Source organism: Scyliorhinus torazame, chromosome 5, assembly GCF_047496885.1.
Source record: "Scyliorhinus torazame isolate Kashiwa2021f chromosome 5, sScyTor2.1, whole genome shotgun sequence".
Taxonomy (NCBI): Eukaryota; Metazoa; Chordata; class Chondrichthyes; order Carcharhiniformes; family Scyliorhinidae; genus Scyliorhinus; species Scyliorhinus torazame.
Genome location: NC_092711.1, coordinates 270361136 through 270389068, shown reverse-complemented (window position 1 = coordinate 270389068; position 27933 = coordinate 270361136). Strand labels below are relative to the sequence as shown.

Genomic DNA, 27933 nt, shown 5'->3' with positions numbered 1-27933 from the left:
TGGGACCAGGCTGGATGGCTCATTTCTTCAGACGCAATGGGACAGGTGGCCTCTTTCTATGCCGTGAACTTTTCATAATTCTATGAAGAATTTAGACAAAAACTGGAACTTGGTTGTTGTAAGTCACTCAAACCTGAGATATTTGTAGGCCATGTAGCAGTTTGATGATTTTCTGTAATGGTCCTTCCAGGTTTGGCACAAAGATTCAGCTACTCTGAAAGGCTTAAATCTGCCTGCAGTCATAATGAGTTACTGCAAAAAAAAAATGGAGCTTCTTGAATGTCAGGAAGAAAAGGGTTAAGGATTGGATTTCTCCTTTATCTGATTTTCTCTCACCTTTTTTCAACTGCTTGCAGATGTTGGCAATCAGGTGTGTGGCTGATGATGTCATGGGGAAGTGAGACAGCGCCCACTCACCTTGTGGATCTGCTCCTTACAAAAGAAGGAAACTTTGGCTGTTCGCCATGGGAAAATGTGGACTTTGGGTATTTGCAGTTTAAGCCGGCTGGGGAAAAAGTCACCTTCTCACATATGCTGAGATTTCAAATGATGACCGTGGAAGAGTTTCTGCTTTGGGCACACACTAAGGTAAATATCTTTACAAAGTGTATTTTAAACGTGAGAGCTCGAATATGTCAGGACACTCACTGTGTGTTCTGAATAAGTTTGACGGAGGACTGTGTGTCAGTTGACTGGGCGGTTGATAATTGAAGTGGCAGCTGGCAGGTAACTCTAAGCTGTTCTCTAGGTTTCAATTTGTTTTAATTCTGTGATCAGTTACTGGCTGTGGATTCATTTCTTTTTTTAAAATTTTAGAGTACCCAATTCATTTTTTCCAATTAAGGGGTAATTTAGCGTGGCCAATCCACCTAGCTTGCATATTTTTGGGTTGTGGGGGCGAAACCCACGCAAACACGGGGAGAATGTGCAAACTCCACATGGACAGTGACCCAGAGCCGGGATCGAACCTGGGACCTCAGCGCCGTGAGGCCGCAGTGCTAACCCACTGCGCCACCGGGCTGCCCTGCATTCATTTCTCATGCTCAATGTTTCATGTTCTTTTAAGAGCTTTTTGAGCACAAATACTCAGGTTACAACTGGCCTGCTGAAGGATGTAGCACGAAGAAGCAACACGGTCATTATTTTTCCCATCAATGTTGCTGTCCTGCCCTCTGGAAAGGCACCATTTTTTGTTACATTAAGGCTCCACAGATATTGGTAGCCCTCCAAATGGGCATCGTTCAAATCTATACAGTGAGAGTTGGCAGCCTATTTATTCAGGATTCACCCAGGATTCACCTGCCATCCAGTGATCTCTGAGGATATCTTCATCTTTGACGTTTACCCAAGACACTCCAAACCCACAACCTCTATCACCTAGAAGCATGGGAACAGCACGGTAGCCCAAGTGATTAGCACTGTGGCTTCACAGTGCCAGGGTCCCAGGTTTGATTCCCTGCTGGGTCACTGTCTGTGCGGAGTCTGCACGTTCTCCCCATGTGTGCGTGGGTTTCCTCCTGGTACTCTGGTTTCCTCCCACAATCCAAATATGTGCAGGTTAGGATTGGCCATGCTAAATTGCCCATAGTGACCAAAAGACGTTAGGAGGGGTTATTGGTTTATGGGGATAGAGTGGAAGTGAGGGCTTAAGTGGGTGTGTGCAGACTCGATGGGCCGAATGGCCTCCTTTTGCACTGTATGTTCTACGTACGTAACTATGTAGCACCACCAGCAAGTTCCCCTCCAAGTCACACACAATCCTGAATTGAAAGTATATCGCCGTTCCTTCACTGTTGTTGGGTCAAAATCTTAGAACACCCACCCTAATAGCACTGAGGATGTACCCCTACCACATGTACTGCAGTGATTCAAGAAGGCAGCTCACCACCACCTTGTCAAGGACAATTAAGAAGGGGCAAGAAATGCTGTCCTTGCCAGTGATGCCCACATCCCAAAAATGATTTTTTTTTAAATTACATGGGTGCACCCTTTATAAGGTGAATGCAAAATGTCACATGATCAGATGTCAGACCATAAAACTTCCAGGGATAAGTCCAACAGGTGTTGGCATCCATATAGCTAATCCAAGCTGTAACAGGTATGGGGGATCTGAATGTGATCATTTGTGAGGAGCTTTATTCTGCATCTGCACTGTTGCTGGTGTTTAAGTGAGAGAAGACCATCTCTTACAAAAAAGGGACTGTTAGCTCAGTTTGCAATTGCCTACCATGAACTATGCTTGCTAATAGCAGTGAAAATGTTATTGAAGCATGTCTCACCCAAACAAATTGAGGTCTTGTTTTCCATCACTGGAGGGAGCTAATTATTTTTGGCTTGGAATGGATGTGCAAAGAATTAAATGGGGTGGTATAATGTGAGTAAGTGCTGAATTAGTCAGGTTCACTCAGTCAAATGTTGGTGATTCAGTGGATTGAAAGAGTGATCATTCAACGGCAAGGCCTCTGTTCACATTCACAGCGAACAATCTGTTCCTGAGGGGATTATATTTTGTTTGAACATATTTTACATGCTTCTGTGTTCAAAGCTAGACCACTCGCAAACTATCTTGCACACTATTTTGTTTTAGTGACATAGTGAACATAACACTTCCCTTTCTTTAATCATTGAGCCTAGATTCAAATGCAACCAAGTTTACCATTAGACAAATATTTACCTTCACAATTTGGACAATAAACTGACACAGTAGATTGCGCACCAGTTATGGAAACTGCTTGCTCATCACTACCATTGATTAATATCTACTAGGCAATCAATGATAGTGTGAATCAGGGCTTTTGGTCTGGATTTATCGCTCTTTTACCCCACCCCCTCTTTCACCCACTCTATGTTGAAGACTGGATATAATGTGAAATAAAACACCTAGCACCTCTGGTACCTTAATTTGAAACCACAGCTGAGGATAACAGATCTGGCTGGGATAAATTCATCACTGTCTCTACCACTGCACGATGATTTGTAGAAAATAGTGGCCTTGGGAAGGCGAGAAAAACAACATCAGTTTTGGATTTGCATTTGAACCATCCCCTTTCACCTTTTAGAACTGGATGATAATGCGACCTTGGACAGATGGAATGCCATTATTGCCGTTTTTGGACAAAAACATTCCAGCTCATTATTCTGATAAAGAATTGTAGACACTGACTTGCCTCTGGCCCATGCTATACCTGATCCAACAGAATTTGATGCCGTCAATGGGTGTGGAGAGGAAGAATGTTCCACTCTTTAATGCTAACATTCTTTGCTTAGGCAAACACAGTTGTGTTTACATTGATACGTCAATAGATCCTTAAGCAACTTTGATATTTTAAACTGCAATAAGGATTTGATGAAATCTGTTAATATTAAAATTCAAAGATTCATTTTGTACTATTGAGGGTACGGCATACTTTATTTTTCCTTTGCTCAACCTGTTCTGTCGCATGGGCTGAAGATAGAAACTCCAGAAGCCCATTTGACAAATGATTTCAGACTTGTTCCACTTTTCCCTGTATATCATTCTTCCCTCTTCTCATGAATGCGCTGGCTCAACTCACTGTCAAACCTCGACCTTCATGGCGAGATTTATTTGGCCAATAACTCCTTCATGGGCCACCTACACAAACCCACTTTCGAGCAGGTGCTACTACTGGACAGGGATCAGGAGTGGCATCTGGTGGATTTTTGGCCTCTCCCCATAGTTAAGTCACTGAGGTTAATTGTCCTGCATGAAATCATCCAATTCAGCACAAAACAGGGTGATGCCTGTGTGGATCAATACTATGATGGGCCAACTCTACTAGTGAGTGGCTAAAGCCAACATTTTAACACATCTAACTTTTAAACAATCTTCTCAAAAGGAAAAATGCAACAGTTAACAGGAGTACTTAAATATGCAGTGTAAATCTTTTTGGTTGCAAATTTGGCTGGTTAGTTGTAGATATATATCCAGATGAATGGCTTTTACCTGGAAACTGGGGTGTGGCTCTCCTGTACTAGGCAGAGAACAGCGAGTTTAAACCCATGGAACTGGTAAAATGATTCACCCTGAATAAATGAAAGACAAATTCCCGTTTGAACATCACTCCTATATCACCATTGTACAAAGAGAAGTATTTTACGTAGGATGTTGGTGATAAAGGCCAGTGAAAAGCAAGTAAATAAATATTTGACAAAAGCAATAAAGAGTGTAGAGAAAGAGCAAAAAGATGAGATAAGATAGCTCCCAATAAGGAACTAGAATCAGAAAGGTGTGATGACCAATGGCTTTCTCTATACTGTACAGATGCTTAATGATCCTTAATAAAAATTGTGCCTGAAAGATTTAACGCAGTAATTAAAATTACAGGCCGTTTATTTTTTTCACATCCTTTCCCTCTATAAACAAATTGAGTTATTTATACGCTGAAATCTGCACCTTTTTACTCTTTGTCATATTGAGTTAACCTGGTCCAGGCCTCAAACTTAACCTTGATTCGAATGCCAAGACTTCTATTGTCAGTGGAGCAAGGTCTCTTTATATGTTAATAAGGAGATCCAATGAAATAGCCGTTATGCAGCCAGCCCCTTGTTTGTCATGGTGATGGACCCTCCATCCCCCCATTGATCCCCTCTCCCCCACCCACCCGGAACACCCTGCCGCAGGGGGCTCGCCTCACTGGACCCTAGACCCTGTACCCCGGACACCTGCTCATAACGTCACCCTGGACCGGGCGCTGGTCCCCTCCCGAGGCACTCACCCACCCTCCGGCCATGGACACGTCCCTAGAGCACCCAGCCCCTGGGTGTTTGGATGTTGGCTGCTGCATGTGTGTCACCTTCCACAGTGTTCAAGCACAGTGTCCATGCATCACGGTCTGATTGGGATGCTTAGCAATAACTCCCGCATGCTATATGGCTGGCCCACTCACTGGAATCTACTTGGATTGTGTGAGGTGTTCACTTAACTATGATTGCCAATTGCCGATTAGCAATAGCCTCAGATGCACTGAGGATACTTCCCAAGGTCCTCGTATAGGTTTCCGGTGCCCATCCAAAAAATCTGTTGCCAATCAAAGCAAACTGCAGCGAAGCACGGCCCAACAGATTGGGTCCTGCCTACTGCCGAGGATTATTGGTGGTTCCAATAATGAGCAATGGTTCCCCAGTACATGTCACCAATTTGGCCTTAGTATCGCACAGGTTTAATGGTAGGATTTCCATGCGAAGGCGGCGAAATATCTGCTGACTGATGATGGAGTTGGTATCCCTGTGTCCATTTCCATGGCTAGGGGGTGTCCATTTACTTGTAGTTTGACTCGAATTGGGGTCACTTTAAGGGTAGTTAAACTACATCATGTCTTCCTCTGCATGGTGGACCACGTGCATGGCCCTGGCTCGTGGCGACCTCATCGTGTGTCTAGGGGCAGTGTGTTCTTTGCTGATTATGGCATCCTTGGTTGTCACGTGTTCTACACCTGCAGGCTTGGCAATGCGGCTGGTATTCCCTGTCATCTTCTGGGGAGGTGTCACGCTGGTCCATAGTGATCCTTGACTGTTGAGTCCAACCAGCACCTCTGGTTGTTGTTTTGGTGGTGATCTGGTCATTCAAGCACTGCCCTAAGAAGAAGCTGGATTCCAGTATGGGGGTCGAGTAACACCATGGACACTGTAGTCCATGGAACCTTGGATTTCCTGAATCCCCTTCTCCACAGTCTCACAGGACAGCACTCATTTAATGGCTCTCTTCAAATCAAGCGTAGGCTCAACCTACAGCTTCCTCTCCTTGGCCACGTTATTAATTCCACATACCAGCCAGTCGCTTAACATTTCTGAAAGGGATGGACCAAACTCTCAATGCTCAGCCAGCCTTCAGAGTTGAGTTAAAAATCTGTAACTAACTCCTCCAGAGTCTGCACAGCAGTACTGAATCGGTACGATTGCATGGTCACAGATGGTTTCCCGTCATATTGGTTAGATACCAACTCTACCAATCTGTCAAAAGATTTTGAATCCAGAGAAGCCGGGTACGTGAGGTTTTTAATTATGCCGGAGGTTGGTACCCCGCCCGCAGGCAGTCAGGAAGATCACTTTCTCCACTGATCCATTAGCCTGGAAAAAGCATCTCATTCACTCAGCATACTGGGCCTAATATTCCAGGCCTGCATCAAAGGCCTCCAACTTCCCAAAGAGCGGCATTTTTCAAATATCTGTCCAACACATTGCTGCATGATAACATCCTTAGTGTTGGGTGGGGTTACTGGGTTATGGGGATAGGGTGGAGGTGTTGACCTTGGGTAGGGTGCTCTTTCCAAGAGCTGGTGCAGACTCGATAGGTCGAATGGCCTCCTTCTGCACTGTAAATTCTATGATAATCGATGATAATCCCAGAATGGCTGGGACGTCCAGAATCGGAGTTAAAGTTTCTTTAACCTCATCACCAGTATAAAGACGCAGGAACCCAAACGGTCGGATGAACACTGGTTTAGTTACGGTCATAAGAAGTCTGCCTACAGCAGTAAACATACACAGCAGAGTAAGTCCTGTTGGGACAACCAACATGCCGGTTCCTGTCTGGGCCGGCCCTTATACTATGTTATCAGGAACTCCAGCTGGAAGGGCCACCTCCCACTAGCGAAGAAACTCATATTCCACAAGACCCACAGGGAGATCAATCAGGGTATCCCCCTGGGCCTTGTGGGGGTTATTACAATAGCTATCCATCAAACAATGTCACAAAAGAAGGTTATCTGGTCACTGTCACATTGCTGTTTGTGAGAATTTGCTGTGTGCAATTTGGTTGCTGCGTTTTGTACATTACATCAGTGACTACATTGTAAATTACTCCATCGTCCTTCAAGAGCTTTGAGATATTTGGTGGTCATGAAAGGTGGGATGGAAATGCAAGTCTTTCCCTCTTTAGCTGCACACCTTCAAACTCTTCAGCAGTGCTGCAGTTGCCTGTGCCCAATGGGAAGCCTAAGCTCTTGCCCATGCCACACTGATTTGTACTATAATTAGGCCCAATCAAAAGTCAGAACGCAGAGTAATGGATCTTGGGAATTTCCTGTGGGACCATTTCAGGAAGAGAAAAGTTGTCAGGAATGTGGACACTTTCTTTTCTTGTTTTTAAAGTAACATCAGTCCTAATGTTTGGTAAAATTGGCTATTATAGTGTAGGTTGTGCCTTTTTTATATTTCACTTTAAAATAAATCTGAGCATCTAGTTTTTGTTTGCATGTATCCGCTCGCGATGTATTACTTTACACTTTGAGTTGATGGAAAATATGTCAGAGGAACCCACAAATTCTTTGGAAAACAATTAACCAATATTATTTATTAAAACTGAACATATTAGCCTGCATCCAACAAACAATTGAGATGTAGGTTGTTGATAAAGTTCTCAATTTCTTTCTGTTAACTGTAATCTAGCCATGTACACAAGAAAGGTGTGGGAATTTTTTTTGGTCAGGATCAACCAACGTAATATAGACCATTAACGAACCATGAGACCTCCTTGGTTTAAGTAACAATGCCAGTGAACAGAGTAAAAGAGACGCTTTCTATATTTGTGAGTCAAACAAAGTCAAGGGAGGGGAGCAATATATAGAAATAAAATTTCTATATTTTCACTATTAACAAATGAAGTGGGCATTAAGTTGAATTTATAACTCTGCCACACTGTGGTCACTCGATCTTATTATAATTACCCAATTCTTCCTTGAGGATTTTCCTCATCTGGTTGATGCTCTGTAACTACAAAGGTGATAAAATAAATATTTTTCTAAGAGTTTGCATCTTACTGAGTGATCTTCAATCCAATTCAACAACCTGCTCTGAAAATTCTGTTCACATTTTGACAGCTGTGCCAACATCACCACAATAGCTGAGACAATCCACAGCATTCTAAATAATGAACAGCATTCCAAATAAAACAATCCACAGCATTCAAATTTAAAAAAAATTATCCCAAGCTCCCAATGTTCATGGGAATTTCAGGATCTGGATCTGCCTTTTGACAAGAACTAATCAGTTCTTCCTTGGGTCATACCCTATCTGTGTACCACATTTTGTTGAAATCGAAAAAAAGTCCAGATTTTTAATTACAAACAGATTAACAAACAGGATCAATGACATTAACTCCACCCACCTTCAGTTTTGGAGGTAATGAGAGATTTCTAAACAATGTTTATTATATCAAAGGTCATGAAACATTACACAAAGGATGTTGATAACAAGAGGGTGTGCTGCTGTGATGGAGCCATAAATAGCATGTATTCTATCAGCATGCATTTATAGAGCACTTGTTGCAGTGCAGATCTATCCAACCATGTAAAACATTTTATATGCAAATGCTGCTGTTTTTTTAAAACATCCTCAACTTGGTCCATGATGTAGGTCGGGATATTACAATTCGTTCCACTGTCGAAGGACTAGAATGGAACCAACGTTAACCAGGGTTCCTAACACTGATTACTGTTCATTGAGATCTGCTAAATTGTAATTGTACACCCAGATGGTTGTCCAGTGAAGGAAAAATTGGATGTAACCACATTGCCATCCACAGTTAACTAACCTCTATTCACATTACTGCAAGAATTCCTCTTTTCTTCCTTGAATAGTGCCGTGGCATTTTGATGTCCACCTGTGAGAGCAGATAGGGGTTTGGTTTATGATTAAATTCCAAAAGACAATGATTAGGATTATCCGGCCCTTCCCACCAGATCTTACAGTCCTCCTGAAGACAACCCCCCCCCCCCCCCCCCCGATGGCGAAAAGGGCGAATCACACAAAACGGCATGAACATTGGCAAGACCAGAAGAACCTGCTGGCAGCCAATGGCCAGCCCTATCCACTCCCGGAAAACATGCCTCGGGCAGGCTGGGAAAAAAAACCTTTTGTAAATCCTCCAGGCTGCTTGGTGGAGCCCACATGCCCCCACCCGACAGAGATTGGTACATTTCATCATATGGACACACCAGCTGCTACATATTCACTGGATCCTGTGGATGAAACATGCTTGGAAGATTGGTATTGAAAAGATCAGGGTCCTATAGACACTGGCAACCCCAGCTCCACAGAGATTGGGGTGCCCTTTCAAATGGGCACCCCACTCTCAAAATGTTAAAGGCCTCGGATATTGGGGCCCACCCCATTAATGACCGCTGTCAGCGTCCCCCACAAGGGTCGCTGGCATTCGGGCATCAGAGCCATCTCATTGGGTATCCCTATAGGCCTGCTCTGGCCCCACCACTTTCAGGCCCCACCACTTGGCAGTGCCTGGGTGCCAGGGGGAATGCCAGGGCACTGCCCTTCCCTGTCATGTCCCTGGCCACAGGGGCTATACTGGTCTCCAAACCCCCGGTGTCATTATCACGTCTGGTATACGTTTTTGGAAACCAGAAGTGATTCCCACCAGCGTTACATCATGCCGGTGGGTGTGAATATCTGACATTCCGGATGATTTGGCGTTAAGCAAATTTTGAATATTTAAGTATAATAAAATGCATGTCGCCAGCAGTGGGTGGGGAAAATCGAATTCTGAGACCTCCTGTCACAAATCTCGTTATGGCCCTCTCGCAAGAGTTTCTGGTCATAACGGGATTTGCGGCGAAGTGTAACAGGGCCGGAAATTCGGTCCCAAATATCAAAGTCACTCCCAGTGACCCAGCTAGCAACTGTGGTATTACAGGTATTACGGTACCTGATAGGCTAAAGCACCATTGGTGGAAACTGTATGCTTTCTATTGGTTAGAATGTATGATAGCTCCACCCTGATAGGCGGAGTATAAGAACCTGTGCTGCCCCAGCAGCCTTCATTCTGTACCTGAGCTGCTAGGGGAAACATCTATCTTATTAAAGCCTTCAGTTGGACTACAACCTCGCTTTAGTGATCATTGATCGTGCATCAATTTTAGAAGCTAGTTTTTTAAAGAAAAAAGGATGGAGCAAGCTGGAGTGTCTGCAATTTAGCCCCCATGCGGCGAACTCAGCGGCAATCTTTAAACACTGGCTGTTGTGCTTTAAAGGGTATCTCGAGACGGCCAGAAACGCACCCACGGGAGCGCAGAAACTGCACGTCCTGCACTCAAGGATGAGCCCAGAGATTTACACCTCATCGAGGAAGCGGAAGACTTCAATGCAGCAATAGAGCTGCTAAAAGGACACTATATTTGCCCGATAAACCAGGTCTACGCCTGGCACCTGCTTGCAACAAGGCGACAAACCCCTGGGGAATCGCTGGAGGAATTTTAACGTGCACACCTGGTGTTGGGCAGAAGCTGCGGCTGCCCGCAGGTTTCGGCGAGCGAACACACGGAACTCTTAGTGGCAGGTATGCTATCGTCACAAATCCGCCAGCGCCTGTTAGAAAAGGACACCCTGGTTCTCAGGGAGGCACGGGCCCTTGCAGGCTCCCTGGACGTGGCCTCCAGGAATGCCCGCGCTTACATTCCCGACCGCGCGGCAGCCCCATGGGCAACGTGGAACCCCTCCGCGGCCGACTCCGAGGCTTCCCCCATTCCCCCACAGGCCTGCGTTGCAACACGGCCTGGCAACCCTGAGGGGCCCCGCTGCTACTTTTGCGGGCAGGCCAAGCACTCCCGCCAGTGCTGCCCGGCCCGCGCATCCACCTGCAAGGGATGCGGCAAAAAATGCCATTTCATGGGGGTATGCCAGGCCCTGGCGGTTGCCGTGGTCTCCGGCGGCGAATGCGGACCGCAACCACAAACTTCTCCACGGGCCCCATGTGGGCAGCGGTCGCCGCCATCTTCATATTCCAGGGCCACGTGCGGACCCCGGGTTCCGCCATCTTGTTCCGCGGACGTCACGTTGGAGGGATGGGCGCCGCCATTTTGTCCACCCCCAGCCATGTGCGACCAATGGGAGACGCCATCTTGAATGAACCCCTAGGACCCCAGCTCGGCTGACCACGCACTGCCCGAAGAGAACTCTCAACTGCTGCAATTAGCCTCGGTGACTCTGGATCAGTCTCGGCCTCGAACACTCGCAACTGCTACAACGACCGTATTCATCAACGGGCACGAGACGTCCTGCCTAATTGACTCTGGGAGCATGGAGTGCTTCATACACCCCGACACGGTAAGGCGCTGTTCTCTCCTCATCCATCCCATTAATCAAAAAAATATCCCTGGCTTCCGGTCCAGGGAAGGGAGTTCAAAAATTTCCGTCTCTATGTCCTTCCCCAGCTCGCGCGGCTACACTCCTGGGTTTAGACTTCCAGTGTAACCTTCAAAGTATGACCTTCCAATTCGGTGGCCCTATACCCCCCCTTACTGTCGGCGGCCTCGCGACCCTTAAGGTCGACCCGCCCTCCCTGTTTGCAAACCTCACCCCGGATTGCAAACCCGTCGCCACCAGGAGCAGACGGTACAGTGCCCAGGACTGGATCTTTATTCGGTCAGAGTTCCAAAGGCTACTGAGGGAAGGGGTCATTGAAGCCAGTAACAGCCCCTGGAGAGCTCAAGTAGTGGTGGTAAAGACCGGGGAGAAGCATAGGATGGTCATCAACTACAGTCAGACCATCAACAGGTTTACGCGGCTGGACGCATACCCTCTCCCCCGCATATCCGACCTGGTAAACAGGATCGCGCATTATAAGGTCTTCTCCACGGTGGATCTCAAGTCCGCCTACCACCAGCTCCCCATCCGTACTAGTGACCGCAAATACACTGCCTTCGAGGCAGATGGGCGGCTCTATCACTTCTTAAGGGTTCCCTTCGGTGTCACCAACGGGGTCTCGGTCTTCCAGCGCGAGATGGACCGAGTGTTTGACCGGTACGGTTTACGGGCAACATTCCCGTATCTCGATAATGTCACCATCTGCGGCCATGACCAGCAGGACCACGACACCAACCTCTGAAAATTCCTCCAAACCGCTAAAATCCTTAACCTTACATCCAACAAGGATAAATGCGTGTTTAGCACCGACCGTCTAGCCATCCTCGGCTACGTAGTGCAAAATGGAGTTATAGGCCCAGACCCTGAATGCATGCGCCCCCTTATGGAGTTCCCCCTCCCTCACTGCTCCAAGGCCCTGAAATGTTGCCTAGGGTTTTTAAGCTACTAGGCCCAGTGGGTCCCCAACTACGTGGACAAGGCACGTCCCCTGATCCAATCCACAGCTTTTCCCCTGTCGATAGAGGCCCGCCAGGCCTTCAGCCACATCAAAGCAGACATTGCAAAGGCCACGATGCACGCCATTGACGAGTCCCTCCCCTTCCAGATTGAGAGTGATGCGTCCGACGTAGCTCTGGCGGCCACCCTCAACCAAGCGGGCAGACCCGTGGCCTTCTTCTCTCATACCCTCCATGCTTCCGAAATCCGCCACTCCTTAGTCGAAAAGGAGGCCCAGGCAATAGTAGAAGCTGTGCGACATTGGAGGCATTACCTGGCCGGCAGGAGATTCACTCTCCTCACTGACCAACGGTTGGTTGCTTTCATGTTTGATAATGCACAGCGGGGCAAGATAAAAAACGACAAGATCTTGCGGTGGAGGATCGAACTCTCCACCTACAACTACGAGATCTTGTATTGTCCCGGGAAGCTAAATGAGCCTCCTGACGCACTGTCCCGCGGCACATGTGCCATCGCACAAGTGGACCGCCTCCGAGCCCTCCACGAGGACCTCTGCCACCCGGGGGTCACTCGCTTTTTCCATTTTGTCAAGACACGCAACCTGCCCTACTCCATCGAGGAGGTCAGGACAGCCACCAGGGACTGCCAAATCTGCGCGGAGTGCAAACCGCACTTCTACTGACCAGAGAAAATGCACCTGATAAAGGCTTCCCGTCCCTTTGAACGCCTCAGCATGGACTTCAAAGGCCTCCTCCTCTCCACCGACCGCAACACGTACTTCCTGAACATGATTGACGAGTACTCCCGGTTCCCATTCGCCATCCCAAGCTCCGACATGACCGCAACCACCGTCATCAAGGCCCTCCATAGCATCTTTGCACCGTTCGGTTTCCCAGCTGACATACACAGTGATAGGGGGTCCTCCTTTATGAGCGACGAACTGCATCAATTCCTGCTCAGCAAGGGCATCGCCTCGAGCAGGACGACCAGTTACAGCCCCCGGGGTAACGGACAGGTAGAGAGGGAGAACGGAACGGTCTGGAAGACCGTCCTACTGGCCCTACGGTCCAGGAACCTCCTAGTCTCCCGCTGGTAGGAAGTCCTCCCGGATGCCCTCCACTCCATCCGGTCACTACTTTGTACGACCACCAATCAAACACCTCGCAAACGTCTCCTTGTCCTCCCCAGGAAGTCCTCCTCTGGGACCTCGCTCCCGACCTGGCTGGCAGCACACGGACCCATCCTGCTCCGAAAACACGTGAGGGCACACAAGTCTGACCCGTTGGTCGAGAGGGTCCATCTGCTCCATGCTAACCCCCAGTACGCCTACGTGACGTACCCCGACGGCCGACAAGATACGGTCTCCCTACGGGACCTGGCGTCCGCCGGAACCCCATGCACATTCCAGCCGCCAGTCCCACCCTCCCCTCCACCGCAGCACCTTACAGGAGGATCGGTCCTTCCACCGCCCCCGTCTAGGCACCCCCCACCCACTGACGCCCCCTGCAGTCGCTCCCTTCCCAGGTAACCGTTTTCCCCACCAGCGCCGTCTAGGGGTGCTGAAGCTGCCATGGAGATCGAAGCCACGCTCCCGGAGTCACAGACGCCCGAGCCTCCACCGGAGTCACCACGAAGTTCCGACGATCACAGAGGACGACCAGGGCCCCTGATCGACTGATTGCTTCATTTTAATTGTAATCTGTAAAGATAAACCATCAAATGTAAATAGCTATCAGACTTGTAAATAGTTACTAAACACTGTATGGAGGTATTACGGTACCTCCATAACCAATTATACCATGTTGCTATGTTTTGTAGTTTCAGGCCACCACCCCCGCCGGGCTCTTTTTTAACAGGGGGCGAATATGGTATTACAGGTATTACGGTACCTGATTGGCTACAGCACCATTGGTGGAAACTGTATGCTTTCTATTGGTTAGAATGTATGGTAGCTCCGCCCTGATAGACGGGGTATAGGAACCCGTGCCGCCCCAGCAGCCTTTATTCTGTACCTGAGCTGCTGGGGGAAACATCTAGCTTATTAAAGCCTTCAGTTGGACTACAACCTCGCTTTAGTGGTCATTGATCGTGCATCAGCAGCCACCATATGTAATTGAGTCACTTGGACAATATAGCCCCAGGTTTTATTTCTAATCAGCTCAATAAGGACAAGGCGAATGCAGTTTTAAAAAAAATTAATTTACGGGGTATGGGTTTCGTTGTCTAGGCCAGCATTTATTTCCTATCCCTAATTACCCTTGAAAAGTGGAGATAAACTGCATTCTTGAACCACTGCAGGATTCCTAACCTCTGATCTGTTCTTGTAGCACAGTATTTATATAGCTAGTCCAGTTCAGTTTATGGTCAATGGTAACCCCAAGGTGTTGATAGTGGGGGAATCATAGAATTTACATAGAATTTACAGTGCAGAAGGAGGCCATTCGGCCCATCGAGTCTGCACCGGCTCTTGGAAAGAGCACTCTACCCAAGGTCAACACCTCCACCCTATCCCCATAACCCAGTAACCCCACCCAACACTAAGGACAATTTTGGACACTAAGGGCAATATATCATGGCCAATCCACCTAACCTGCACATCTTTGGAATCAGGGATGATGATGCCATTGAATGTCAAAGGGCTATGGTTAGATTCTCTCTTGTTGGGGATGGTAATTGCCTGGCACTTGTATAGCGTGAATGTTAGCCCACTTGTCAGCCCAAGCCTGGATATTGTCCAGGTTTTGCTGCATTTGGACAGAGACTGCTTTAGTATCTGAGGAGTCATGAATGGTGCTGAATATTGTGCAATCATCAGCAAACATCCCCACTTCTAACCTTATGATAAAGAGAAGAAAACTGAAGCAGCTGTAGATGGTTGGGTTTAGGACTGTCCCCTGAGGAACTCCTGCAGTAATGTGCTGGAGTTGAGATGAGTGACCTCCAACCACCACAACCATCTTCCTTTGTGCCAGGTATCATTCCAACCAATGGAGGGTTGCCCCCTGATTCCCATTGACTGCAGTTTTACTAGGGCTCCTTAATGCCACACTCCGTCAAATGCTACCTTGATGTGAAGGGCAGTCACCTCTGGAATTCCACTCTTTTGTCCATGTTTGAACCAGGGCTGTAACGAGGTCAGGACTGAATGACCCTGGTGGAGCCCAAAGTGAGCGACAGTGGGCAGGTTATTGCAAAGCAAATGATGCTTGATTGCACTGTTGATGATCCCTTCCAGCAGTGCTGATGTTCGAGACTAGGCTGACGGGGCGGTAATTAGCCGAATTAGAATTTTCCTGTTTATTATGTACAGGATATACCTGCACAATCTTTCACATTGCCGGGTAGAAGCCAGAGTTGTAGCTGTACTGGAACAGCTTGACAAGGAGCATGGCACATTCTGGAGCACAAGTTATCAGTGCTATTGCCGGAATATTGTCAGGACCCATAGCCTTTGCAATATCCAGTGTCTTCAGCCATTTCTTGATATAACATGGACCAAATTGAAATAGCTGAAGGCTGACATCTCTGATGGTGGGGACCTCCAGAGGAGTCCGAGATGGATCTTCCGCTCAGCACTTATGGTTGAAGATTGTGGCGAATGCTTCCGCCTTACCTTTTGCTCAGATGTACTGAGGCTCCTCCATATTTGAGGATGGGGAGATTTGTGGAGCCGAACCATCCAGTGATTTGTTTTTTATTTGTACATATTTTAGATTTTTAAATTTTTATAAATAACGTAAGAAAACATTTTCAATGCAAAATTGTGCAATACAGAATAAGAATTATTGCAAATACAAGAACAAACAAGACAGGATGACTGAAGAACATCAGACTTTGTGAACTGGTGCCAACAGTTTTAAGGCCAGATCAATAGAAAAAAAACAACTGGGGGAGAAAGAGGATAAGGCCATCTAAACAAGATTGGATAAAATCTCAGGCCACTCACCTTTGTGTTTTGCGAGATCAAGTTTAGATTATGGCTCAAGAGAAACCTACCAGGACTAGGTCAGACAAGGCAGAGTCTATACATTTGAGATAAGGGTCCCACGCGTTACGGGCATCAGACATAGAATGGATCACAGTTATCAGGAATTCCACAGGGATATATTCCATGATATATTCCATGCCAGGGGGCAGCACGGTGGCACAGTGGTTAGTACTGCTGCTTCACAGCTCCAGGGACTCAGGATCAATTGCAGGCTCGGGTGACTGTCTGTGTGGAGTTTGCACCTTCTCCCCGTGTCTGCGTGGGTTTGCTCCGGATGTTCCGGTTTCCTCCCACAGTCCAAAGGTGTGCAGGTTAGGTGGATTGGCCGGTTTAGCTCAGGTGGCTGAACAGCTGGTTTGTGATACTGAGCGAAGCCAGCAGTGCGGGTTCAATTCCCATACCAGCTGAGGTTATTCATGAAGGCCGCGTCTTCTCAACCTTGCCCCTCGCCTGAGGTGTGGTGATCCTCAGGTTAAATCGCCACCAGTCAGCTCTCCCCCCCTCAAAGAGGAAAGTAGCCTATGGTCGTCTTTGCCGTTACCTTACATTTATTTTAATCAAGGCAACCTTGCCCGACCATGCGACCAGCCGGGACGACCAATGAGTGAAATTCCACCTGATAGAAGTGATCAACTGAGGAAGGTTTACCCATATAGCTGCCGAAAAGAAAGGGCAATTGTACCACGCAGGTACTAAACCCCAACAGGGACTACCTGAAAAGAAGATTGGCAAGGGAGAGAGGTTTGCTCCTCAACTCTCCCACCGCATAGCTTTCCGATTTTGAAAAATTGATCTTATAATTGGAGAAGGCATTAAATCTATCGACCACATCAATAATAGAGGGAACAGAGAGATCCAGAAACAGCAGAACATAATCCGCATGAATAATAATAATAATAATAATCGCTTATTGTCACAAGTAGGCTTCAATGAAGTTACTGTGAAAAAGCCACATTCTGGCGCCTGTTCAGGGAGGCCGGTACGGGAATTGAACCCGCGCCGCTGGCCTTGTTCTGCAATACAAGCCAGCGGTTTAGCCCACTGTGCTAAACCAGCCCCATGCTGCATAATTGCATGCTGCTTCTCCCTACAACCCAGCCCTGATATCCCGCCTAATAGCCTACACCAGTGGCTCTATGGCCAATGCAAACAGCAAGGGGACAGGGGGCAACCCTGTCTAGCCCCCCTCTGCAATCCAAGGTTCTTGGACTGAAAACCATTCATGAGCACTGCCATCAAGGGCCTATGGTACAACACTTGAAGCCACTTAATATATTTCTCACGCAGCCAAAATTTCTAACAGATCCTTAAATTTCCTGTAAAACTCACACCCAAAACCATCTGGCCCTGGGGCTTTGCCCAACTGAAATTCTTTAATGGTCACAGCCACTTTATTTTTAGAGATAGGAGGCTGAATTCCCCGCTGTCGGGATTCTCCATTTGCCGACAGCCCAGGGGTTTCCCGACGGTGTGGGGCTGCCCCACAATGGGAAACCCCATTGACCAGCCGGCGAAATGGAGAATCCCCACGGTGTGCCGTACTGGAAATCTGGTGTGGTGGGATGTAGAAACCCGCCCAGGGGCACTAAAGGCCAAACACTGATCCTCTGAAACCACAGGGGGCTTGAAGGAAGAGAAGAAGCACTCCATGCATGCCATCTGATTAACACGGGTTTTTACAAATGTGGACCAGAGTATTCTGGCTCCCCTCTCAACCTGACACCCTGGCAGTGTCACCCTGGCACCCTTGCACTGCCACCCAGATGCCACTCTCGTAATACTAGGGTGCCCAAGTGGCACTGCCAGGGTGCCCAGGTGGCATCTTTCCCATGTCCAGGATTGGGACTGGGGGTGCCCTGCCCTTATGAGGTGGGGCGCGGGGGGCTCGAAGACCACTAATTGGTGCTGGGGTGTTGGAGGGAGATCCGGAGGCTGCACTGGTGAGCGGAGCCTGTTAGTGCAGGAAGTGAGCCTAAGTGAGGCCTCAGCAGGACGTTCTTTGCCAAGGCCCAGAAATGAAGCAGAGTCCCGTTTAATAGCGGGGTTGTTCTCGGCGCTGCCAGCACTGGGGAATACCCGGCTAAACGTGCTTGAAGCGGGACTCATTTCCATTAAATTGCACCCATTATCTGTAAAAGTATGATTTCATGACTATAGCTATCTCAGGCTCTCCCAACTTTGGCGCAAACCGCCAGATGTTAGTAAGGAGGACAACAGTTGCTGCTGTCGTTTCCGGTGCCTAGGCCGACGTCAGGTGGTTTGTCTGGTTTCATTCTTTTTTGTTGTCATTGTAGCTTGTTAGGCCATTTCAGAGGCCATTAAAGCGTCAACCACATTGCTGTGGATCTGGAGTCACATTGAAGGCCAGACCAGGTAAGGGTGGCAGCTTTCCTTCCCTAATGGGCACCATTGAATTAGACTATTAATTCCAGATTTCTTTATTGAACTCAAATTCCAGCTGCTGTGGTGGAATTCAAACCCTGGTCCCCAGACCAGCGGTAGTCCAGCAACAACACCCCTGCGCCACCCCCCACTCCCACCTGTATTCAATGCTCCTGGACGACCAGTCAGCAAACTCAGGCGAGAATGGCAGGAATTAGGAACATTTAAATATTTTTCAGCCTTTCCCATGACAAGGGAAATGTTTCTTTAAGTCTAGATTTCCACTGATTTCCACTTTTCAGGAAGGTTACGATGAAGGGGACCAAAATATGTGGCCCCTCAAACTCTTCACAAGGTGGAGCAGCATTGGTAATTACAAAGATAATGTAGTACTGTGGCAGTAATGGGATGGTATGTGCACTCTGGTAGAATCAGGAGGGTGAGGCTGTGGAATTCATTGTTTCTAGTTTACAAGCACTTAACAGTACAGACCGCAGCTGAAAGAAAGATTGCTATCTTGTGTAACTTTAATTACTTATTCAATTGAAGTCGTACCTGCCTGAACGCTGGATTTATGCTTCAGCAAGACAGTTATCAACAAACACCAGAGCTCTCTGAGTTGCACAGCAGTCTTCAATATTTTAAAGATGAATTGTTTTTTGAAAAAATCGCAATTGGCTTGATATTGCAGAGCAAATCATAAAGTCCAGAGTTGGGCATCAACAGAAAATTAACTCCATCAAATCTACATATTCCTGATGAGCACACATCTAAACCTGACTGCAGAGTTCAGCTGAGTGCATGGAGTAGAAATATGTGATCATTCGCCAAGATGCGATTGCAACTCTTCCATTAGAGACTATCACCCCCAGGGTGGCATTGATCAAATGGTGGTGTTTGGTAAATACCAAATTGTTGATATAAGGGTATATTTCAATTGCTAGTGCCAAGGCGCCACACACTTTGCACTTACATGTTCATGGTTGATATTACCTAATCTTTCAGGATCATGCCTTGCTCTTTATTTATGGCGAGCCTGTTGTCTTGATTGAATCTTCTTCCAGGCAGTGGGGGTGAGTGGGCGTAGAAATTCTGCACGGCTACCACTCTTAAAAGGGCTGTGTCTGTATTTAAAGGTGAACATTCATTTGTTTGGCAGTCAGAAAGTCTGTGACCCAGAATCTTTGCTTCTTGTAGAGCCTGAAAAATTGTGAAACACCACGGCAGGATTCTCCATTTGTTGATGCAGAAATCACGAACTGCGATTGGGCGGAGAATAGATTCCAACGGCAAAATCGCAGCGGGTGCCGATTTGACGCCAAATCGCGATTCTCCGTCACATCAACAGCGGCGTCAATGCGTACCGGAACACACGTACATTATTTGCATATCATTAGCGGGCCTGACCCGGTATTCTACGGAGCCTCCGCGATTGTTCTCCTCCGATGGGCCGAGTTCCCGAGGGCGCGGTTCACTTGTGCTATTAAAGATCGTGAAACCAGCGCAGTGGCTGATGAGGGAGAGAGAGGAGGTAGGACACAGAGAGGAGCGATTGCGGGCTGCCGGGCCGGACACTGGCCGGGCTGGCTGGGATGGGGGGACCCAGTCAGGGCCGGAAGAGGGTGGGATGTTGTGGGGGAGCGGCCAGGGTGACCCCCCACGGGACTGGGGCAGTGTCAAGGCACAGGCCGCCATTACCGTGGCTACCTTGCTGCACACCACTGACCACCCACCTTGGCTCCTGGTTTTGCAGAGTCACACCGGCTATATAGGTGCCCCCACCCCCATGTTGCATAACCCTGGCAAAGGCAGTGCCAGCCGACATTACCCCTGGCATCAGGATGGGTGCCATGGCCAGAGGCCCCAACGGTGCCAGCCAATGGGCCAGAGATGTGGTGATTGGGGAGGAGAGGGGTGTGAAAGATGCGGGGGCAGTGTCCGTGGTGCCAACTGGGGCCACCATGTAGCTCAGTGGACCTGGTTGGGCATGGGGGTAGGCACCATGCTAACATGTCGGCCTTTCACCACCTGCAGACAATGGATATTGGAATTCAAACAGCAATGGTGTCCTTCCTGCTTGTCGTCACAGCCCTGGGGGACACCCTGCGGCTGTACGAGCCGGTGCTGCTCGAGGAGGAGGTGGAAGATGCAGCTGCGGAGTGCGGGGTGTTGCAGCGGGACAGGTGACAGCCTCGCAGGTTGGAGAGTCGAGGGGGAGGAGGTGCCAAGGAGGTGCCGCATGAGGCCATACGTGTACCGACATCACCTGTCATTCGAAGTCCTGCCAGACCACCTTGCCGTAGAAGAGTCCGGCTGAGCAAAGAGACAGTGTAACATATCTACCAGATGATGGCACACCTGGCACCGCGGGGGTATGGGGGAGGACACCTGCTCCCAGTGGCCGTCAAGGTGACGGTCGGCCACAACTTTTACACAACGGGGTTCTTCCAGGCAACGAGTGGGCACCTGCCTGGGATCTCACAGATCTCACAGGTGCATCCGTGTTGTCACGGAGGCCCTATATGCACAGGCGGTTCAATACATCCATTTCAATGTGGACGGAGCCCACCAGCATACCCGGGTCCAGGGGGTGATCGACGGGATTCATGTCCCCCTATGAAAACCTGCAGATGACAGACTGCTCTACACCAACCGAAGGAGTATCACTTGATGAACGTGCAGCTAATATGTACCCATCAGCTGCGCTTCATACACGTCTGCGCCCAATACCCGGACAGTGTGCACGACACTTTCAGTCTGACACACTTGATGATTCTTGACATGTTCAAGATGCCCCCACCCCGGCTGAGGGGTTGGCTCCTGGGTTTCAGGGGTTATCCATTGCGATAGTGGCTAATGACACCTGTCCGGAGGCCACAGATTGCGTGGAGACCTGCTACAACGAAGTTCCATGCAGCAACCAGGAGATGATCGAGTGCTGCTTAGGTCTCCTGAAGATGGGGTTCAGGTGCCCGGACCGCTCTGGAGGGGCCCTCCAGTATAACACTAGGAGGGTCGCCCGCATCATGGTGGCCTGCTGTGTCATTTACAACTTTGCACAGCAAAGGGGCGATGTGCTGGAGGATTAGGAACAATAGCAGGCCTCATCCGGCAAGGAGGATGTGGAGGACGGCGAGGGTGGGCAGGACATGGGTGGGGGCCCTGAGTTGGCAGTAACAGCGGGCCTAGTCCATGGGATGGAGGATGATGACAACCCGCTCTGCGATGATCCTTTGTGCTGCACATCATTTGGCAATGTCTGACTCCTGCCCAAGGAAGCACTTTCCACCGTCCACCTGAATGATCTCTGCATGCGAACTGGCCATTCCACCACACGGTCCCTTCGAATCACTAGGTGGTGGTGGGGACGGTGTGGGGGGGGAGTGAGGGAGGGTTGCAGCCTAGGTCACCCTCAGGGTCCGTCCATTCTCCTCCAACATCTGCCCATTCACCCCCACTCCCAGAAGTCCAGCCCAGCCCACGCCTCACACCCATCGGACAGAGCACCAAGGCAGGTTGTAATGGTGGTTACAGGTGTTTAATGAGAATGAATAGATACAGATTTGTGCCCTAGCCCCAGTAACTTAACTGTGCCCTGCACCTGTGCCAACTTAAATGGTGTCTAACTTCCTTGCCTTACGGGGCCCAAATGCTATTCCTAGGTGGTTCCCCAGACGATACAGCAGGAGTGGAGGTAGACTGCTGTGATTCCAGCCTTGCACTCTGGGTCCCCGTTGGCAGGCGTCATCTGGGGTGACTGGGTCTGGATGGGCCCTACTGCTGCTCTGGTGTCCTGGGTGGCACGGTACCATCCCATTCTGCCCGCTGCCCACCAGATGTACCAGGGACAGGAGGGGGGAGTCCAAGGTTCAGTGGAGTTTTGTGGGAGTCACTGGCATGGGCCCCATCACCTCCTCCTCCCTCGGGGTGCCCGATTGCCCCCAGGTTACTCCATGGGACGGGGGTGCGAGCAGAGCTAACCCCTGAGGCTCCCCCACCAACTGGTGCTGTCAATCCTGGAGGCCGCTCGGGTCTCGACTAGGGTCTGCATACTTGCGATCATGGAGCACAGGGAGTGGACATCGCTGTCTGGGACTGCGCCAAATCACGTTGCGACTGTGCCACCTCCCTCTGTGTCTGTGCCACATCAGCTAGCACCTCGGCAATGCCACCAACGTTCCCAGCCATGGCCTGCTGTGACTGGGCCACGCTCAGGAGCGCGGCTGAGATTTCCAGGTGGCTCTGGGACATAGTCGCCTACGAGGCGGCAACCCTGTCCTGGGCCTTGGCCAGCGCCTGCACGTAATGCCCCAGGCCGTGGACATGCTGATCCATAGCCAAAGCCCTCGCCCCCAATGCCTCCACCATGGACACCCCCGTGCGGTGTTGGCCTCAGTGGCACAATGGTTGACACCACCTCCTGCTCCTGCACGCAGTTGGACTTCTCCAACTTCGCCTGCAGGTACTGGATGCTCGCCGACAACATATGTAGTCCCTGACTTTGTGACTGCATCTCCACCATAGATGGGACGATCTCGAGATGCATCTGGACGGCAGCTGGGGTTGGCCTGCCTTCCAACTTTCCAGCCCCTCGGGTGTTCCTACCTCCACCTGCTGTACCGGATCAGTTGTGTGGTGCACAACAGGTAGTGTCCCAGGAGTCTCTTCACTAAAGTGCCCAACTGAGGTGATTGTCCCTGGGATGGTGGAGGGTGTCGGAGATAACTGTGACGGGAAATCACTGATATCGTCCGACCTGAGCTCTGGGGTCTCCAGAGTTTCAGGCGGAGGGCTGGTATCCGATCTGCTTTCAGCGTTGGTGCCCGGTTCATGGGAGGGCTCCAGCTGTGGCACTGGCTGGTGGTGAGGACGCCTGATGGACCCGCCCTATCTCCAGCAAGTCCTGCAAGGCACAAGACGCATGATTAGACTGAGGTCCGTGGGGGGGAGGTGGTGGGCGTGTGGGCGGGGGTGGTGTAGGGTGAGGTGCTGTAGGGGGCAGGTGATGTGGGGGTGAGGGTGGTGTAGGGTGAGTGTGATGTGGGGGTGAGGTTAGTTTTGGGGTAAGGGTGATGTGGGGGTGAGGATGGAGTTGGGCTGAGGGCAATATGGGGATGAGGGGTTTGACACACCTGCCATGAGGAACTGCAAATAAGCAGGGTCTCACTTCCTTGCCTGTACGCTGAGCTCCACCTCGGCGACCTCCCTTTCCTCTGGGTCACCGACCACGTCCAGGTCTGGCATCCCCCCCCCTTGTATTCTCCCACTCCCGGGTCGTATCGGTGTCCCCAGAGTCACGCTCCTAAGTGCCCTCTGGCCCCAGCCGACCCATCAGCTGCATGGGCGCGCTCCAGCACAACCAGTGTCACCTTGCTGGCTGGGATGAGTGTGTGGGGGGTTTGTAATGTGTATATGCGGCTGCAGCTTGTCACCCTCCCAAGTGTGAATCACGGACCCAGCGAATCCCGCACCGTTTTTCATTGGAATCGATTGTATTTCACATGGCACTGGAGCCAGCCCCTCCACAGTTGCTGAATCGATCCACGTTCGGCGGCAGATTAAAAGTCAACGAATTCTGCATCGCTATCAACACTTAGTCTCAGAAAAGGAGAATCCCGCCCCCGGCCTTTGGTGGCTGGAGAATGAGCTTGTTTAATTCCTCAGCTGCACAGTTGTGAGATTCAGATTTCACACTTCGTAGAAAATAGGGCTGCTATGCGAACAATAACTTTTGACATATGTCTGGTAACCAGTGTTCAAGACCCACTGCACACATCTGTGCAGCTGTGTGCAATATGCATCTAAACATAGTATGTGGCAATTCAAACAGGGCTGTCTCTTAAATGCAAGTGGTTTGGAAGTAAAGGCTTTAGGTGCTGACAGTCTCCCTTCTTCAACTTCAACATGAAACAGCATTCACTCAGTGATTGCACATGACTCTAAGTCAGAAGGTTCAAACCACACAGCAGAGACTTGAGCACATAATTCAGTCTGACACATCATTGCAAGAGTCAGGGAGTGCTGCACTGTCAAGAGGTGCTGACTATCAGGAAAATGAATGTGAACCAAGGCTCCATCTGCTTTCTCTTTACCGCAGAGAGCTGCAGAGGCTGGGTTGTTAAGTATATTCAAGGCTGAGATTTCTTTTTTTCTTTTTTTAAATTTAGAGTACTCAATTCATTTTTTCCAATTAAGGGGCAATTTAGCTTGGCCAATCCACCTACCCTGCACATCTTTGGGTTGTGGGGGCGAAACCCACGCAAACACGGGGAGAATGCGCAAACTCCACGCGGACAGTGACCCAGAGCCGGGACCGAACCTGGGACCTCAGCGCCGTGAGGCAGCAGGGCTAACCCACTGCGCCACCGTGCTGCCCTTTCAAGGCTGAGATAGGCAGATTTTTAATCAGTAAGGGAGTCAAATGTTATGGGGCTAAAGCGGGAATGTGGAATTGAGGATTATATCAGATCAGCTGTGATCTCATTGAATGGCGGAGCATACTTGATGGGCCGAGTGGCCTACTTCTGCTCCTACTTCTTATCGTCGTATGGTCTTATGGGCATAAACAATCCCAAGGAACCTTTAGAATAAGTGCTGAGAAGCTCTTTTAGTGTTGCGGCCAATATATTTTCCCCACAAACCTCGTATAAACAGGTTATCTGGTTAGACATCTTACAGCACGTTTCCATGAACTGCAAATTGTCTGCCACATTTTCCTTATAATACAACAAAAGTGCTTCAATGGCTGCAAAACCTTTGTTGCAGTCCTGATGTCATGTGCTGCAAAAACGCACATCCTTTCCTTTCCTTTGGATGGAGAGAACCTATGTATAAATATAATTTTCTCCCATGCAGAACATTAGACATGCGGTTGTATGCTAGACTATATCCAATTAGCATTCCCTCAGCTCAGATGATTGGATGTGCCCAAAAGCAGACAGAGTCTATTATTTAATGCAATAATAATGTGACAAAACACAGTTGAAAGGCTGTAACATGACTGATCATAAGGATTCAGAGGGTCACATCAATACCAAGAAACCTGCTTTCACAGTAGCCAGCCTTCCTAGTCATGTTACATGGGGAACACTTAGAAGAAGGATCAGGTTAAGTTCTGGAACACTAGTTTCACATTTAGTTGCTGAGGGAATGCACAAGGTATGTACATTTATCACTTATAGTGAACTAAGTTTAGTTGCTCCCAGTTGCAACTATGTCCAAGATGCTTTTGCTGCTATCGCAGAGTAAGACGCCAGCAGATCAGATAGTCATAGCTTGCTTGCAGAGCAATATTGCTGAATACAGCTCCTGTGAGGAGGATTAAAAACTCAAATTCAGGAAATAGTTTCTCTGGTTTATCAAATCTGCTCATCACTCTTCCACTGATTCAATGTTGGAGTTGAGCTGTTTTTTTTCAATTTTTAAAAACTTTTACAATTAAGGGGCAATTTAGCGTGGCCAATCCATCTACCCTGCACACCTTTTTATTACATAGAATTTACAGTGCAGAAGGAGGCCATTTGGCCCATCGAGTCTGCACCGGCTCTTGGAAAGAGCATCCTACCCAAGTCCACACCTCCACCCTATCCCCATAACCCAGTAACCCCACCCAGCACTAAGGGCAATTTTGGACACTAAGGGCAATTTAGTTTGGCCAATCCACCTAACCTGCACACCTTTGGACTGTGGGAGGAAACCGGAGCACCCGGAGGAAACCCACGCAGACACGGGAAGAACGTGCAGACTCTGCACAGACAGTGACCCAGCGGGGAATCGAACCTGGGACCCTGGAGCTGTGAAGCAATTGTGCTAACACACATGGGACCATGTGGGACCATGCTACCGTGCTGCCCTGTTGTGGGGTTGAGCCCATGCAGACATGGAGAGAATGTGCAAACTCCACATGGACAGTGACCGGGGGCTGGGATCAAATCCCACTACGGCAGCTGGTAAAATTTAAATTAAATTAATAAAAGCTGGAATATGGAGCTAGTCTCAGTAATGGTGACCATGCCAACCACTACCGATTGTTGCAAAAAATTCATCTGGTTCCTGAATGCTCTTTAGGAAGAGAAGTCTGCTATCCTTACCTGTTCTACACGTGACTCCGGGCCCACAGAAATATGGTTGAACCTTAACTGCCCTCTGAAATAGCCTCGGAAACCACTCAGTTCAAGGGCGAGTATGGCTGGGCAACAAATACTGGACTTGTCAACGACACTCACATCCCATGAAAGAATAAAGACTGGAAATAGACCCGCCATGTTCCACAGTGAGCTTTTGGTGCCTTTTGTTGAGAGAGGAATTTTAGTCCGGAGACTCCGAGAACTCCTTGTTCTTCTTCAAGTAATGCCATAGAATCTTGAATGTTCACTTGAATTACCACAACAGGCTGAATGGTCTTTAGGTTAATGGTTTACCCAAAGAATTATATCGCTCACAATGCAAAACTCCTCAATACTGCCCTGGAGTTTCAACCTGGATTATGTGTGGGGCTTAAACCCACAACTTTCTGATCTGGTTGAATATTCTCGGTGATAGCTATGTTCATAGATAGAGATAAAGCAGCACAAGAGGGGAGAGTGTAGCCGATTTAAACAGTAGGAGAGGAGAGAGGGGCAGGACCAGATAAAGCAGAAGGAGAGAAAGTAATGGACCAGATAAAACAAATGAAAATGAGAGCGAATGAGGAACTGGATAAAGTAGAGGTAGGGGAGAGAAAGCAGTGGATTGGGTCAAACTAAGGGAATGGAGAGGGAGTGACCGACCAAATAAAACAGGGAGAAGAGAGAGAGTGAGGGATCGGATAAAGTAGAGGGAGAGGAGACAGAGCAGTGGATTGGAGCAAACAAAGGGAATGGAGAGGGAGTGACAGACCAGATAAAACATGGAGAGGAGAGAGAGCGAGGGACCAGATAAAGTAGAGGGCGAGGAGACAGAACAACGGACCAGATAAAGTAGAAGGAGACAGAGCAACGGACGAGATAAAATAGAGGGAGAGGAGGGAGAACGACGGACTGGATAAAGTTGAGGGAGAAGAGAGAGCAGCGGACGGAATAAAGTAGAGGGAGAGGAGGGAGAGCGACGGACCGGATAAAGTTAAAGAAGAAGAGGGAGAGCAGCTGACCGGCTAAAACAAAGGGAGAAGACAGTGAGCGAGAGACCGGATAAAGTGGGGCGAGAGAAGAAATAGTGGCAGGAGAGGAGAAAGTAGTGGGAGAGGAGAAAGAGTTGGGGGAGTGGAGAGAGAGTGGTGGGCCAGATAAAGCAGTGGGAGAGGAGAGAGAGTGGTGGGAGAGGAGAGAGCAGGGGCATAGGAGAGAGAGCGGTGGGAGGGGAAAGAGAGCGGCGGGAGAGGAGAGAGAGCAGCGGGCCAGATAACGCAGTGCGAGAGATTACAAAAGTAGTAAAAAGACAGATTTAAAGGCTCCGCATCTCAATGTGCAGAGCATTCATAACAAAATGGGTGAATTTCTTGGACAGATAGGAAT

The 27933-nt window shown here is 48.9% G+C and overlaps 1 long non-coding RNA gene across 1 annotated transcript in view; it reads left to right on the top strand.

The window, feature by feature from the left end:
• Window positions 1–433: 433 nt before the first annotated feature.
• Window positions 434–27933, top strand: part of LOC140421117 (uncharacterized) — a 37713-nt gene continuing 10213 nt past the window's right edge. The window contains exon 1 of the long non-coding RNA XR_011946674.1: window positions 434–588. This is a non-coding gene — a long non-coding RNA (uncharacterized lncRNA). The remainder of the gene's footprint in view (window positions 589–27933) is intronic.